The sequence below is a fragment of the Alosa alosa genome, chromosome 13, assembly GCF_017589495.1.
Source record: "Alosa alosa isolate M-15738 ecotype Scorff River chromosome 13, AALO_Geno_1.1, whole genome shotgun sequence".
NCBI classification, from domain to species: Eukaryota; Metazoa; Chordata; class Actinopteri; order Clupeiformes; family Clupeidae; genus Alosa; species Alosa alosa.
Window position 1 is genome coordinate 6551145 of NC_063201.1, and position 13445 is coordinate 6564589.

Below are 13445 nucleotides of genomic sequence, written 5' to 3' on the forward strand. Positions count from 1 at the left end.
CATGGAATCATTGCCTCAATATCATCAAATCAGGATGTAGGCTATGAATTAGATTGCATTTAGTATTGGCCATCCCCAAAATGCACCAGAATACAGGAAATCACATCAAACAAATTAAAAATGTTCTGGGGGAGGACCCCCAATCCCCCCGCTCCCACATATATGACAATAAGTGGGGGGGCCCTTAATACATCTAGGCCCAGTGGCCCGAAAGTTCATAATCTGCCCATGATGCTACTCATTGTTAAAAGTTTGAGAACCACTGACCTAAAGATCACCCAAAAAAGCACCTACTGTATAAGAGCGCCAACAGGAGATACCACAACTCTAATAATATCTACAAGAGCAGTTACAACCACAAGAGGAACTACAAAAGCAGCTATATAAATGATATGAAGTGGGTTGGGAAATGATAGATGTTGTCTGCTCCTCTAGAGAGATGCACAAACCAGTTTTGCCCCACATACATATCTCAGTTACGTTTGGTAAGACTTAGTGTAGCAGCAGTTTCAGTTATTGACTTGTGCTGATGTTACAATAATCTTGAAAGACCCTAATAAATAAATGTATTTGGAAGACAACTATTCTACATAATAATGTGCAGCAGTATGGAACCAATTAGCCCAAACTGGTCTTGGCAACACTTTGGCCTACCAATGTAAACTTATAGAAAAGAGCCTTAAGGTGTTTGTACATCGTTTTTATTGAAACTCTTGAGAGTAATCACTGTGGAAACGTTAACTTTCTGTTACAACCTTATCATGGACAAATCACAGTCAAGGCGATATCTGCTACCAATGCACCTTTCGTGCCATATTGCTTTAATATATTCAGGTTATTTATTCAGGCTATACATTCAAGTTACATAGATCCTGTAAGTTACTTTAGAGGCTTGCAGGCTAACAGGGATGGGTTGTGGTGACATTTCCACAGTTTTGTACTTTCATGGAAATTCTCCAAGTTCCTTCTTCATCTTATCAAACTCATCAACAACCTTCTGACTCAGTTCAGCTACCTGGAGGATGTTATCTAGTGTCGTTGTGTTCTCTTTCTCAAACTCTATCTTTGTTTTAAACTTTATATCGTCACGATCAGGTCTTGGAAGGGGTTTTAGCATTTTACTGAATTTCTGCATCAGGGCCACAACTACATCTATCACCCCCACACTCATCTTCTTCACTTCTGGCACTCGTCTGAGGATCTTCTGAAACTCATCCGTTTCACCCAGAGCACTTTCATCTGAACCTGACTTTTCCTCCAGCGTTTCACACGTCGTCTTTATTTCCTCTGCTTTCTTCCTCAGTGGTTCAACAATCTCCAGCAATTCTTTCCCCAGTGTTTCTACCTTCTTTGCACCTCCACTCTCTTCACTGTCTTTCTGTATCTTTGCATAAGCAAGGGTAGCTCCACCAGCAGTCAAGGCTAGTAAACTCAGCCCTGCAGTAAATGGAGCTGCAAGGAACCCTATTCCTGAAACAATAGCTCCAGTGTTACACTGTTTGGTTCTTTTGTCCCATATATCTTTGACTTCAATAGAAGTGGCCTTCAGCTCCCCTACAATCTCTCTAACCCTTGATTCATTGTTGTCAAACTCTTGGAGGAATGAAGAAGTGTCTTTCATAAGTAAATGAATAAAGAAATCAGGTGGCGGCTCTTTGCTCAATAAATTTGGTCTTGAGGCCATTTTCTGAAGTTTCTTCCAAGCTGAACTTTCCTTGTCCCCCCCCCCCAGGTGCAGTTTGGGCATCTACTGCTGTTCAGCTCCAATGTGGTCAGGAAGACACTGTGGATACAGAAAAAGACAAACATAATTTTTTTAGCTAAAAAGTCCTCAACAAAGATACATCTTAAATAGCTGCTTTTGAGTACCCTGGAAATCCAGAAATGCTGTCTTCATCAGTTTAGCTGGTTCCCCGGAATGGTGGGGAAAAAGTAATGTGCATCATTGCTCTTTGCCAGAGTGTCTCGCAGAGACAATTCCATTGTGCTCTCGTGAGAACTCTGGATTTCCAGGGTACTCTTTTACTATGTTTTATCTTATTGTTGTGGAATGTCTCTATGTCAGGGCTGCCTTGCAAAAGAGGCTGAAGGTCTCAATGGGTTTTCACCTGGTTGAAAAAAGGTGAAATAAAAAAATAATGAAGTGGTACATCTTGTAATCTAGTCATTTATATCTGTAGAATGTTGTAGGATATGTGTTGATGAGCTGTGATTGGCCTGATGAGAAACGCCATCATGTAAATGTGATGCCCTTGATCGCCTGTTGAATGCTGCTGGTGTTGAACACGAAATGTCTATTAGCACCTGTGTAGTTAATAAAGATGAGTAAAGAAATCCGCCCTCTGAGCCATTCTACACCATCTAACTCAGAAGCCCCGACTCTAAATTTACAATAATTATTTTATAAACCACCGGATGTAGTAGTGTCCCATAGGTGGACACTTGCAGGTTTGAAGGAAAATTGCAACTTTTCGTGAAATGAGTATGGTGGATTTTCATGATTTAAAGGGTTGTAATCATGGGTTTATTGCATGGGTTTTCATGTTTTAGAAGAATGTAGTCATGAGTGTCATAATGTCACTGCATGTGCTGTGAGCAGGGTGAGGTCATTGCCAACTGTCACCAACTATCAGAGGACAGGGGTGAGTGGAAAAGTACTGGGGGTACCAGGATGAGAGCATCTCCTCCTTACATGGTCAAGGGAAGGGGGGTGTTATCCAGTTGGTGAGCACCGGACAGGACAGGGAGTAGGAGGCCGCTGTGTCTTATGATTTAGGGCCTGTCCAGCTAGGAAGAGAATCAGATAAGAAGGCCCTATTTCCCCAAACTGGAAAGAACCAGAAAACCATTATTTTACATATGTTTCCTATGCATTAGACAGGTTTGCATATAGTTTTATGCATGATGGGAAGATGGTTTCCACCATGCGAGGTACTGATTGGTGAAGGGAGTTGTTGGAGATGACATGAGAGGGTGGCACGTCTCAAGGGCCGAGGAGTATAAAATATAGTGTATAGCCCTCCGTAGGCAGATCTCGTCGGGGGCCCCAGCTGATGACATCTCCTCCCTATTGCTTTGATGGTTGGTCTGGACTTTGGTTAGGCTGTACTATCATTGCAATATGGAGAATAAAGGTCAACAGTCTCCAGAAAATCTTCTGTCTACATTGTCTCCTTCGGACGCCTTGTTCCAGAGTGCTAAATTACTAAATAGTCAAGTGGTAATTGTTAATTGAAAAATTGGATTCGGAAGTGGACATTCCCCACAACATGAGCTTATTTGTCATCTACCCCAGAGTTAGATAGGAGGATATATACTTTTCTCTGCTGTGTGCATGCAGTAGCCCAGTTTGACACCATTAGCTTAGCACAGGAAGCAGATTGAACCAGTTAGCCTGTAGCTTTTTAAAATAAAAAACCTTTCTTTTATAAACCTTCAAACATAATAATAGCCTATAGATGAACACTTGCAAGTTATTCTCACAAACCAAACCATGGAACAATGGATGTTAAGCTGCACCATGCGGTTAATGGCAGACAGAAGTGAGAGCTCAGAACACCTGGCACATTGGTTAATATACGAGGTAGATCCTAGCCCGATCTTAACATAAACCCAACCATCATACTGTATCATGAAAGTTAAATGCCACTTGAATGTCAACACATTCCGAAATATTATGCCCAAAGACAATTTAATGCCTATCAGTATGGATTGCAAAACTGTCTGCAGTGGTTAATATCCCTTGTTAATGTTCTGTCAGTTAATTCAAGCTAAAGATATGTAAATGCACTTTCAGAAATGCAGTGTTATTTTCCTATTTGTACCAAGACAGGTCTACTGTAAGTAAAGTCTAAATACATCAGAGTAAAAGCTCATGACTACTCAAAGTGCATCACACAAGGACAACGTATTCAATCAGTAAGTTGCTCTAGGATTAAAATGATATACCTTTCCTTAGAGCTTGATCCACTGTTCTCTGTTCAGCCAGGCAGGTGTTGTGTTGCAGAGTGTACTTGTCCAAGACGTGTTTATAACTTTTATGACTTCATGATATGGGACTTTGCCTTACCCTGATATTTTGCCCTCAGACTAGTGTTGCTATCACCAGACCAAGCTCAATCATTTATGATTGAGAATTGGTCTGGGAGTCTGCAATGTATTTTCTACTGCACAAAAGGCGTGATCAACGGGCATAGTTCAAATGACTCTGTACGCAACTGGATAGTCATTCACCAATCAGAACATTTTTTTTTTAGTAGCCATAGGTGTGTAGATTTGAACAAATTCTGGTTTGGTTCTCAATGGGAGCATTTACTGCCTTAAAAATCTGATTTTGTTTACCGTGTTGTGAGTTTGTGCTGGGCTGGTGGGTGCCTTATTTCCGCGTATTCAGCACAACGGTTAAATCAACGGTTAAACCTATCCAGATAAATAGACTGCAACAGTCCCACCCCCTGCTGATTCCAGAAGTAAGAAGTCAATACAATTTCTCCATTGACAATTTCTCCGCCTTTTTCTGTTCGATTTTTACTCGAAATGATATGTTGTATGATTATGAGTCACTTCGTAGCTGGTTAGCCTAAGCCGGACTCTCGATTGGAGAAATGAATGGGAAACTTACTTCTGGAAACTACTGTAAGCGCTCTCGGGGAGGAGCGGGACTCTGTGCTCTCTGCGTCATTGTCTGTCTCAACTCTGTAAAATGAAGTTAAAATGGAGGAAAGACAGCTAAGCACACCACATCCTGTCAAGTAGCCTATAGGCTAATCCTTTCAGACAAACCATTAAAATACACTATTTATACAAGTACCAAACTAACGTGTAGAACACATTTTTAACAGTGTTATTTTGGTTACGTTGACATATCAACCAGAAGGGTTATGCTAGTCTACAAAAAAGATGAATCCTCCTTTTGAATGTCTGTGTTCCTCTTTCTATTTACGCTTAGCGTCAGGGTTTTCCTGATTGCAACAGTAGCATTACACCTAGCTAAAGAAACAAACGTGTCTTCTTTTTGGGCTAGATTCCTATCCATAACATGACGGTAAAATTATTTTAATTTAAACAATGCAGCCTAACTATTGTGGCATTTTCATTTACCAGAACTATAGGCTATTTAAAAAAATAAAAAAACTCTAAATCCAAGGAGAAGTGAGAACATCAGGTGAGCAGCTGCATGAGAGCAGGCAAAGAGCTGCATGCGTTCGCCACCCCTGCTATAGCCTATCGACACAATAAGTTGGTATGGTCATTGAAGTCAACATTATTCACAATTCGTATTGCTCTTTTCTGAACTGTGCACACTGACTGTAGGGTGGTTTTGCAGGCATTTCCCCAAATCTCAACACATTACGTTAAATAAGGTAGAATCAGTGTGCTGTAGAGAGGGTTCATAGATCTGTAGTTAAGAAAGCGTCTGACTTTACTCAACACCCCGATACTTCTGGAAATTTTGGATCATACATGGTTGTGGGTTCCAACTGAATTTGTGGTGTATTATCACACCCTAAAAAGATATTGTCATACACTCTCTCTAACTAAACAGTTTCCATCCTTAAGCTTACCCGAGCAGTTGAATGTGTTTTTCGATCTCGAAAAATCTTTTTTTTTTTTTTTCAAATTTAAAGATAACTTGTTTACATCAAACCACATTTTTAATTTACCTAATTCTATTGTCACCTTCTCCATTAGCCTCTGTAAACAATTGTCTGAACAGAAAATGTTGGTGTCATCTGCAAAAATGTCATTTAAATATATGTCATTATATAACTATCGAACTCTGTGGCACCCACACTTGATGCTAGCTAGCTTGGACATGGCGTTGCCCACTTGTACATACTGACTCCTATTTTAGATATAGCTTTTCAGCCATTCCAGCCCTAAACCTCTATTTCCAAACCTTTCCATTTTCTCTAACATAATATTATGGTCATGGTCTATGGTGTCAAATGCTTCTATTTATGTGATCATGGTGACCATGTGCTCCACAGCCACCTCAGAGAGTCAGTGAGTCAGAGTGAGAGAGATGAGTGAGTCCACTCATGCACTTGCAGTGCTCCATGCACACTTAGTTCAGTAGAGACATATTATTATGACCACCGCACAGCGAAGTAGGTTTAGTCAGATTTTTTTTTCTTTTTTTTTTTTACATGGCCAATTTTCCGTCAAGGATTCCCGGGACACTGAAAGACCGGGGTACACGAAACTTGGTGGGCATGTAGCTCCACATGGATAGCATTACATTACATTACATTAAGCAGACACTTCTTGACCAAAGTGATTTACATATGTCAGCTATATTACAAGGGATCACATTGTCCCCGGAGCAACTTGGGGTTAAGTGTCTTGCTCAAGGGCACAACAGTAGAAGCCGGGAATTGAACCTACAACTTTCAGGCTACTACCTTCAACGCTGGAAGAACCTCCCATTATCCATCATGGGCAGAATCTCAGTAATCAAAATGACAATACTGCCCAAAATAAACTATCTATTCTCTATGATTCCAACCCAGCCCACCACCCTCTGGTTTAAGTCTCTCGATTCATTAATCACTAAATTCTACTGGAAAGATAAGACCCCAAGGATCAAACTCGCCCACTCTCCAAAACCAAAAGCAATGGGAGGACTAGAGGCCCCACACTTCCAGCACTATGCCCTGGCCAACCAGCTCCACTTCATCCACAAATGGCTACACCCCACCCCCTCAGACAACACCTGGTTAGACCTAGAACAAACAATCTGTAAAGAAATTAAAATCTCAGATCTCCCTTTCTGCAGTCAGTCGGTCAAAAACATCCATCCTTCAAAGCCCCAACAATTTCAGCTACTCTGACAGCCTGGTGGAGATTCTACCACATCACTGATTCACCTATAGCACCATCAATTCGCACCCGATTTGGAATAACCCAGATTTCACCGTCAATAAAAAACACTTAACTTTCACACATGGATGGGAAAGGGCATCACTCACCTTCAACACATTCTTCAAGACAATAATCTGGCCTCATTTTTCCTGTTTGGTCCAGAAGCCGCGGCATCGAGAGTAAACACTTCTTACAATACCTGCAAATTAAATCATCTATCCTAGGAAAAATTAACATCCAGACAGCTAACCTTGACATTCCCCACCAATCTCAGAGCTGCTTAATATTCCCTCTCCCAAAAAATACTCTCCCAAATTTACAAAATTATATCTTGTTCAGAAAAACAATTGGCCTGCCATATCACAAATGGGAATCAGACTTATCAATTACTCCCGGTGCCGACTTCTGGACCAAAATGTGCAAAAACATCTACCTCATGACAAAGAATAGTAATCTACAACTAATACAATACAAGGTTCTTCACAGATTCCACTTCACTGCACATAAATTGGCAAAATGGGGTTTGGCTCGGATCTTTGCACTCACTGCACACAAAATAACCCAGATACATACATTCATGCGGTTTGGCATTGCACTCCAATCAACCACTTCTGGGTGAGTGTCACAAAATCTCTCTCTTCCATCTTTGGCTGTCACATCCCAGCATCCCCTTCCTTATGCATACTTGGTGATACATCCACAGTCAATTTAAGCAACTCCGGCAATAAAACACTACTGGTAGCGCTGACTATCGCCAAGAAAACAATCCTCATGAACTGGAAATCTAAGAAAAAAGCTCACATCACTCATTGGAAAAACTTGTTAACAGACTATATATCATTAGAAAACCTATCAACTACAAACTTAATCAATACTCAGGATACAACCTCTCCTTGGTACCCCTTTATCACCTACTTACAGTCCTGACCCTCTTTGCCTGAGTTCCATCTCCACACGATCATAACACACTTCATCAACAGATACACATATCATCGAACACTAGGCAGGGGAGGGTAGCTGGAACTATTATTGTTATTATTATTATTATTATTAGTAGTAGTAGTAGTAATATAAATAGCATCCCCTTCTTTCCCTCCCCCTTTTATTTACATTCTCTGATAACTTTACTAATTTCACTCTTTCTCTCTGCCTCTCCCATCGTTATTCTGCCGGGGCCCCATTGGATGGCTTGGGAGACTTCGGTCCTGGCGAATCGCTGTGTGGTTTTGGCAGTGGTTGGGTCCTGTGGGTTATCTATTGGCCCTGGGCCCCCCGTGTGCACCCTCCTCATGCAGCTCATGCACCGCCTTGTCCTGGAAGCACACAGCACGCTTTACTCTCTTTTAATCGCACTACATGTTAGGTGACATACATAAACAAAAACTACAAAACAGGCTAGGTTAAGAGTGGAGTGCAGGTAGATGCCTCATCAGGTGTCTATCTGCATGCCTCACTTATTTTAATGCACACATTGTTGAGGCATACATCTTACACAGGGTAAGTGTGGTGTGCATGGGGAAATCCTGACAGATATTCACCATGCATGCCCACTTCTTTTAATGCTACATTCTAGATAGATCCCTCAACCTAGCCATTCACATACTGTACATATTTAGGTCAAGAGTGGCGTGTTGGGTGAAGGTCTGGGGGCGAGGTGTGGTTGGTCGTGGTAGTGGGGGATGTGTGCATATGCTGGGGGCCTGAGGCGATGGGTGGCACGGGTCCTCCCCTCTGTCAGCTCGTCGCAGTATAACTGCAGGGGCTGGGTGGAACTGTGGCCATTAATGGGTGCCCAGGTTGGCAATCAGTCAGGCAATCAACCAGGCAATCAGTTATTCCTATTATTATACTTATCATTAATAGAATAATTACAACTCCTCTTCTGAAACCCTCCCTCTCTCCCTCTCTATGTTCCAGCTTCTCTCCTCCTGGCCCAACAGCAAACCAGCCTTATACATATCTTTTACACACACACACACACACACATACATCCTCACATACTCACTACCCCTCACCCCCATCCCCACCCCATCCCAACACCACCTCATTCACACTCTTAGAGCTACCATCCGCACCCCCCCATCCCCTTCTTTTCATTCCGGTCATCAATTTCATCCCTGATAATCATATCTGTAATCATCCTGGGCATAAATCATCCTTAGCCTTTCTCTTATTAATGTTATGTTGTGTTATGTTTGTGGAAGCCAAGTCAATGTGATGTCTTGTTAAGTTACAGTATGTGTTTATGTAATGTACGTCTGTTTGTCGTATGTAGTATTCATGTGCATGTCGTAGTGTTGCATTTTCTGTAATGTCAATGATGTTTGCAAATAATAAAAAAATAAATAAATAAATAAATCATAAAAAAGAAAAAAAAAAAAAACTTTCAGGCTACTACACGCTAGCCCAGCTCCTTAACCACTACACTACCACCACCCTAATCCTTAGCATGGAACCATCGTTTTTCGTATTGATCTGTAGCCCCCACGCTGGACTGGACCCCCCGAAAGGAGGGTAGGGCAGACACAGTTTTCTGTGAATATCTTGGGAACCGTAGGGTTTAGGAGGACCACCTTTTTTTTGTATGTTGATCTTAAGGGGCCATGTCAAACCATCCCATAACCACTCTTTTCATGTTTAGCGCCACAGGTGTTTTAATCACAATAACTCTGGCTGACATGGTCAAAACTGTACAAAAAGTGTAGGATCATTATGACACCCTCCGAATGCATGTGAAGTTTTGTGGACTTTCGTTCATGGGGAGCCATACAATAAATGAATGTATGTGTACATTTAGTGACCGTACACCAACAGAGTTTTCTGTGAATATCTTGAGAACTGTAGGGCCTAGGATGACCAATTTTTTGTGTATTTTTGCCTCCAGTGGTCAAGAATTTCTCAGAATTATGAACAGGCAAGATGAGGATGGTGTTGTATCAAATGTTTTTACATGTGAAATCTATGAACTAATCATGTTTTGGTACTTGTTGTCTAGCAGATACCAGTGAGAATTGAGTGTGCATAATGCAATTCAGTGAGACAGTTAGAATCTTATATGCCTTTCACCTTTTGTTTTTAGCCAGCAGCCAGACCAGCAGATACCCTAACTTTGCTGAATTACTGAAGCTAAGCAGGCCTAGTTAGTACTTGGATACGAAACCTCCTTGGAAGACTAGGGTCCTGCTGGAAGCGGTATTGGTGGCTGGCCAGTAGGTGGCACTCTTCCCGGTGGCCAAAAGCCACCAAACAAAATCAATCACAATGTCCTATTGCAGTGACAGGGACACTGTACTGCAGGAGATGTTTTCCTTTGCATGAATGTTAAATCGAGGTCCTGACTCACCATGGTTGTTAAAGATCCCATGGCACTTATCGCACAGAGTAGGTGGTTCCCTGATTTGCTTTATTTATGTACACATACTTAAAGACACACACACATACACAAAAACACACACACTACACATGCACGCACACATACATGCACACACACGCCACGCACAAACACGCACACAAACACATAAACACACACGCACCCACACATACAAACACACCTACAAACCTGCATGACGCACACACACACACACAAAAACACATACAGCCAAGTCAATGTGATGTCTTGTTAAGTTACAGTATGTGTTTATGTAATGTACGCCTGTTTGTCGATGTAGTATTCATGTGCATGTCGAGTGTTGCATTTTTCTGTAATGTCAATGATGTTTGCAAATAATAAAAAATAAATAAATAAATAAATCATAAAAAAGAAAAAAAAAAAAAAAAAAAAGGCTAATACACGTTTGCCCAGCTCCTTAACCACTACACTACCACCACCCTAATCCTTAGCATGGAACCATCAAGTTGCCAGATTGATCTGTAGCCCCCATCGCTGGGACTGGACCCCCTAAAAGGAGGGTAGGGCAGACACAGTTTTCTGTGAATATCTTGGGAACCGTGAGGGTTTAGGAGGACCACCTTTTTGTATGTTGATCTTTAAGGCCATGTCAAAACCATCCCATAACCACTTTTCATGTTTAGCCACAGGTGTTTTAATCACAATAACTCTGGCTGACATGGTCAAAACTGTACAAAAGTGTAGGATCATTATGACACCCTCCAATGCATGAAGTTTTGTGGACTTTCGCTCATGGGGAGCCATACAATAAATGAATGTATGTGTACATTTAGTGACCGTGACACCAACAGAGTTTTCTGTGAATATCTTGAGAACTGTAGGGCCTAGGATGACCAATTTTTGTGTATTTTGCCCCAGTGGTCAATGGGTCAAGAATTTCAGAATTATGAACAGGCAAGATGAGGATGGTGTTGTATCAAATGTTTTACATGTGAAATCTATGAACTAATCATGTTTTGGTAATTGTTGTCTAGCAGATACCAGTGAGAATTGAGTGTGCATAATGCAATTCAGTGAGACAGTTAGAATCTTATATGCCTTTCACCTTTGTTTTTAGCCAGCAGCCAGACCAGCAGATACCCTAATCCTTTGCTGAATTACTGAAGCTAAGCAGGCCTAGTTAGTACTTGGATACGAAACCTCCTTGAAGACTAGGATCCTGCTGGAAGCGGTATTGGTGGCTGGCCAGTAGGTGGCATCTTTTCCCGTGGCCAAAAGCCACCAAACAAAATCAATCATTAATGTCCTATTGCAGTGACAGGGACACTGTACTGCAGGAGATGTTTTCCTTTGCATGAATGTTAAATCGAGGTCCTGACTCACCATGGTTGTTAAAGATCCCATGGCACTTATCGCACAGAGTAGGTGGTTCCCTGATTTGCTTTATTTATGTACACATACTTAAAGACACACACACATACACAAAAACACACACACTACACATGCACGCACACATACATGCACACACACGCCACGCACAAACACGCACACAAACACATAAACACACACGCACCCACACATACAAACACACCTACAAACACACGCACGCACACACACACACACAAAAAAACACATACAAACACATATACACAAAAACAACCACACACTATGCACACACTCAATTACAAACACACAAAAAAGGAACAAAGTAGGAAATGAACACAATTTGACAAGCGTGACTTATTTTTCTGGAAAAAATGTGCTTGTAAGAGCCATAATGTTAATATGAAGGAAATAATTTAATTCTAAATATCTGTATTATTTTTGGAATATAGGTATAAGTATAAGTATATATACTTTTTTGATCCCGTGATGGAAATTTGGTCTCTGCATTTAACCCAATCGGTGAATTAGTAAAACACAAACAGCACACAGTGAACACACAGTGAGGTGAAGCACACATCAATCCTGGCGCAGTGAGCTGCCTGCTACAACGGGCGGGCGCCGGGGAGCAGTGAGGGGTTAGGTGTGCTGAAGGCGGGCACTTTCAGCTGCCCACTGGTCGGGCTCGAACCGCAACCTCCGTTACAAGTCCAGAGTGCTTAACCGGTAAATACACGGGTGCCCAATATTTGAATATTTGAGATTTATAAATAGCTGTTGTGCAATTTAGTATTGCACGTTATATTTGACCTTTGACTGACTTCACGGATGAGTGCAGCAAACTTAGAGATTGTGGTGAGAGACGTCAGAGCGCAACAGTCTTTGACCGTGACTACATGGAACTATTGTCACTGCTGAAGGATTTTAAGTTTGGAAGATAATTGTTTGTAAAGTGACTATTTTTATTTCACTGAATCTTTAAACGTTCAAGAAGTCTCGCGTCATCGATTTTAGTCTCTCAAGAATTAGGACAACAAGAAAACCGAAGAAAACGCCCCTATAGTGCTGGACTGGGCGGCGGTCATATTTTGTACCGCTCTGCGGTACATCTAGTTCTTTTACCATTTGGAAAACAAATGGTGCAGCACTGTTATAAACCTGCTCACACTAAAGCTTGGTCGATTCTGATCTCTCTAAAGTCTAAAGTCTAAAGTGTCCGCACTGAATGAGCCGATTGATTGATGATGTGGGACTTTTCCTTTTTTTTTTGGACTTGCCGGCACACAAGATTGTAACTGCTGTTCCAGTAAAATGGGTTTTTGAATACACAAATCACACAAATATAATTGGCTATACCAGTAATTTGAGTTAATCTTGAGCGACACAAAGCATACAGGTCCATGACATCAATAAACATTACTTTAAATTACAGACATTAAAGTGAAATTATATAGCCAATGATTATAATAGACTAAATAGAATTTGAGAATCACCAACAAATAATAATAGAGAGCAACAAGCAGTCAAGTTATCCTGGAGGGTGATAAATAACCACCAAGTATAACTGGAAAGCCTCAGTTATCATGATAGCATGATATGCAAATGAGTCATAGCTCTGTGTGGGTGGCAACTGTGTGAACCTCAAGTCATTAGAGACAAGAAAGCCTGTCCCCACCTCCCTTTACCAGATAAATGACTTGTGTGGGGAAAAACATAAATAGTTGACAGCACTGCAGATACAATTGTGTTCTCTAGTTTAAGTTTCAGTAGGTGTAACTGAAGTGTGAACTGTGAGGCCAGAATGGGATTGAAGTCCACCTTAAGTGAAATCTGTCATGTTTCCATACGT

General features: G+C 41.3%; 1 long non-coding RNA gene across 1 annotated transcript; it reads right to left on the reverse strand.

Moving 5' to 3' along the window:
• Positions 1-685: 685 nt before the first annotated feature.
• Positions 686-4108, reverse strand: LOC125306121. Its single transcript, XR_007195498.1, has 2 exons — positions 3949-4108; positions 686-1783 (listed from the first exon to the last, which is right to left on the reverse strand). It is a non-coding gene; the product is annotated as an uncharacterized LOC125306121 (long non-coding RNA).
• Positions 4109-13445: the final 9337 nt, after the last annotated feature.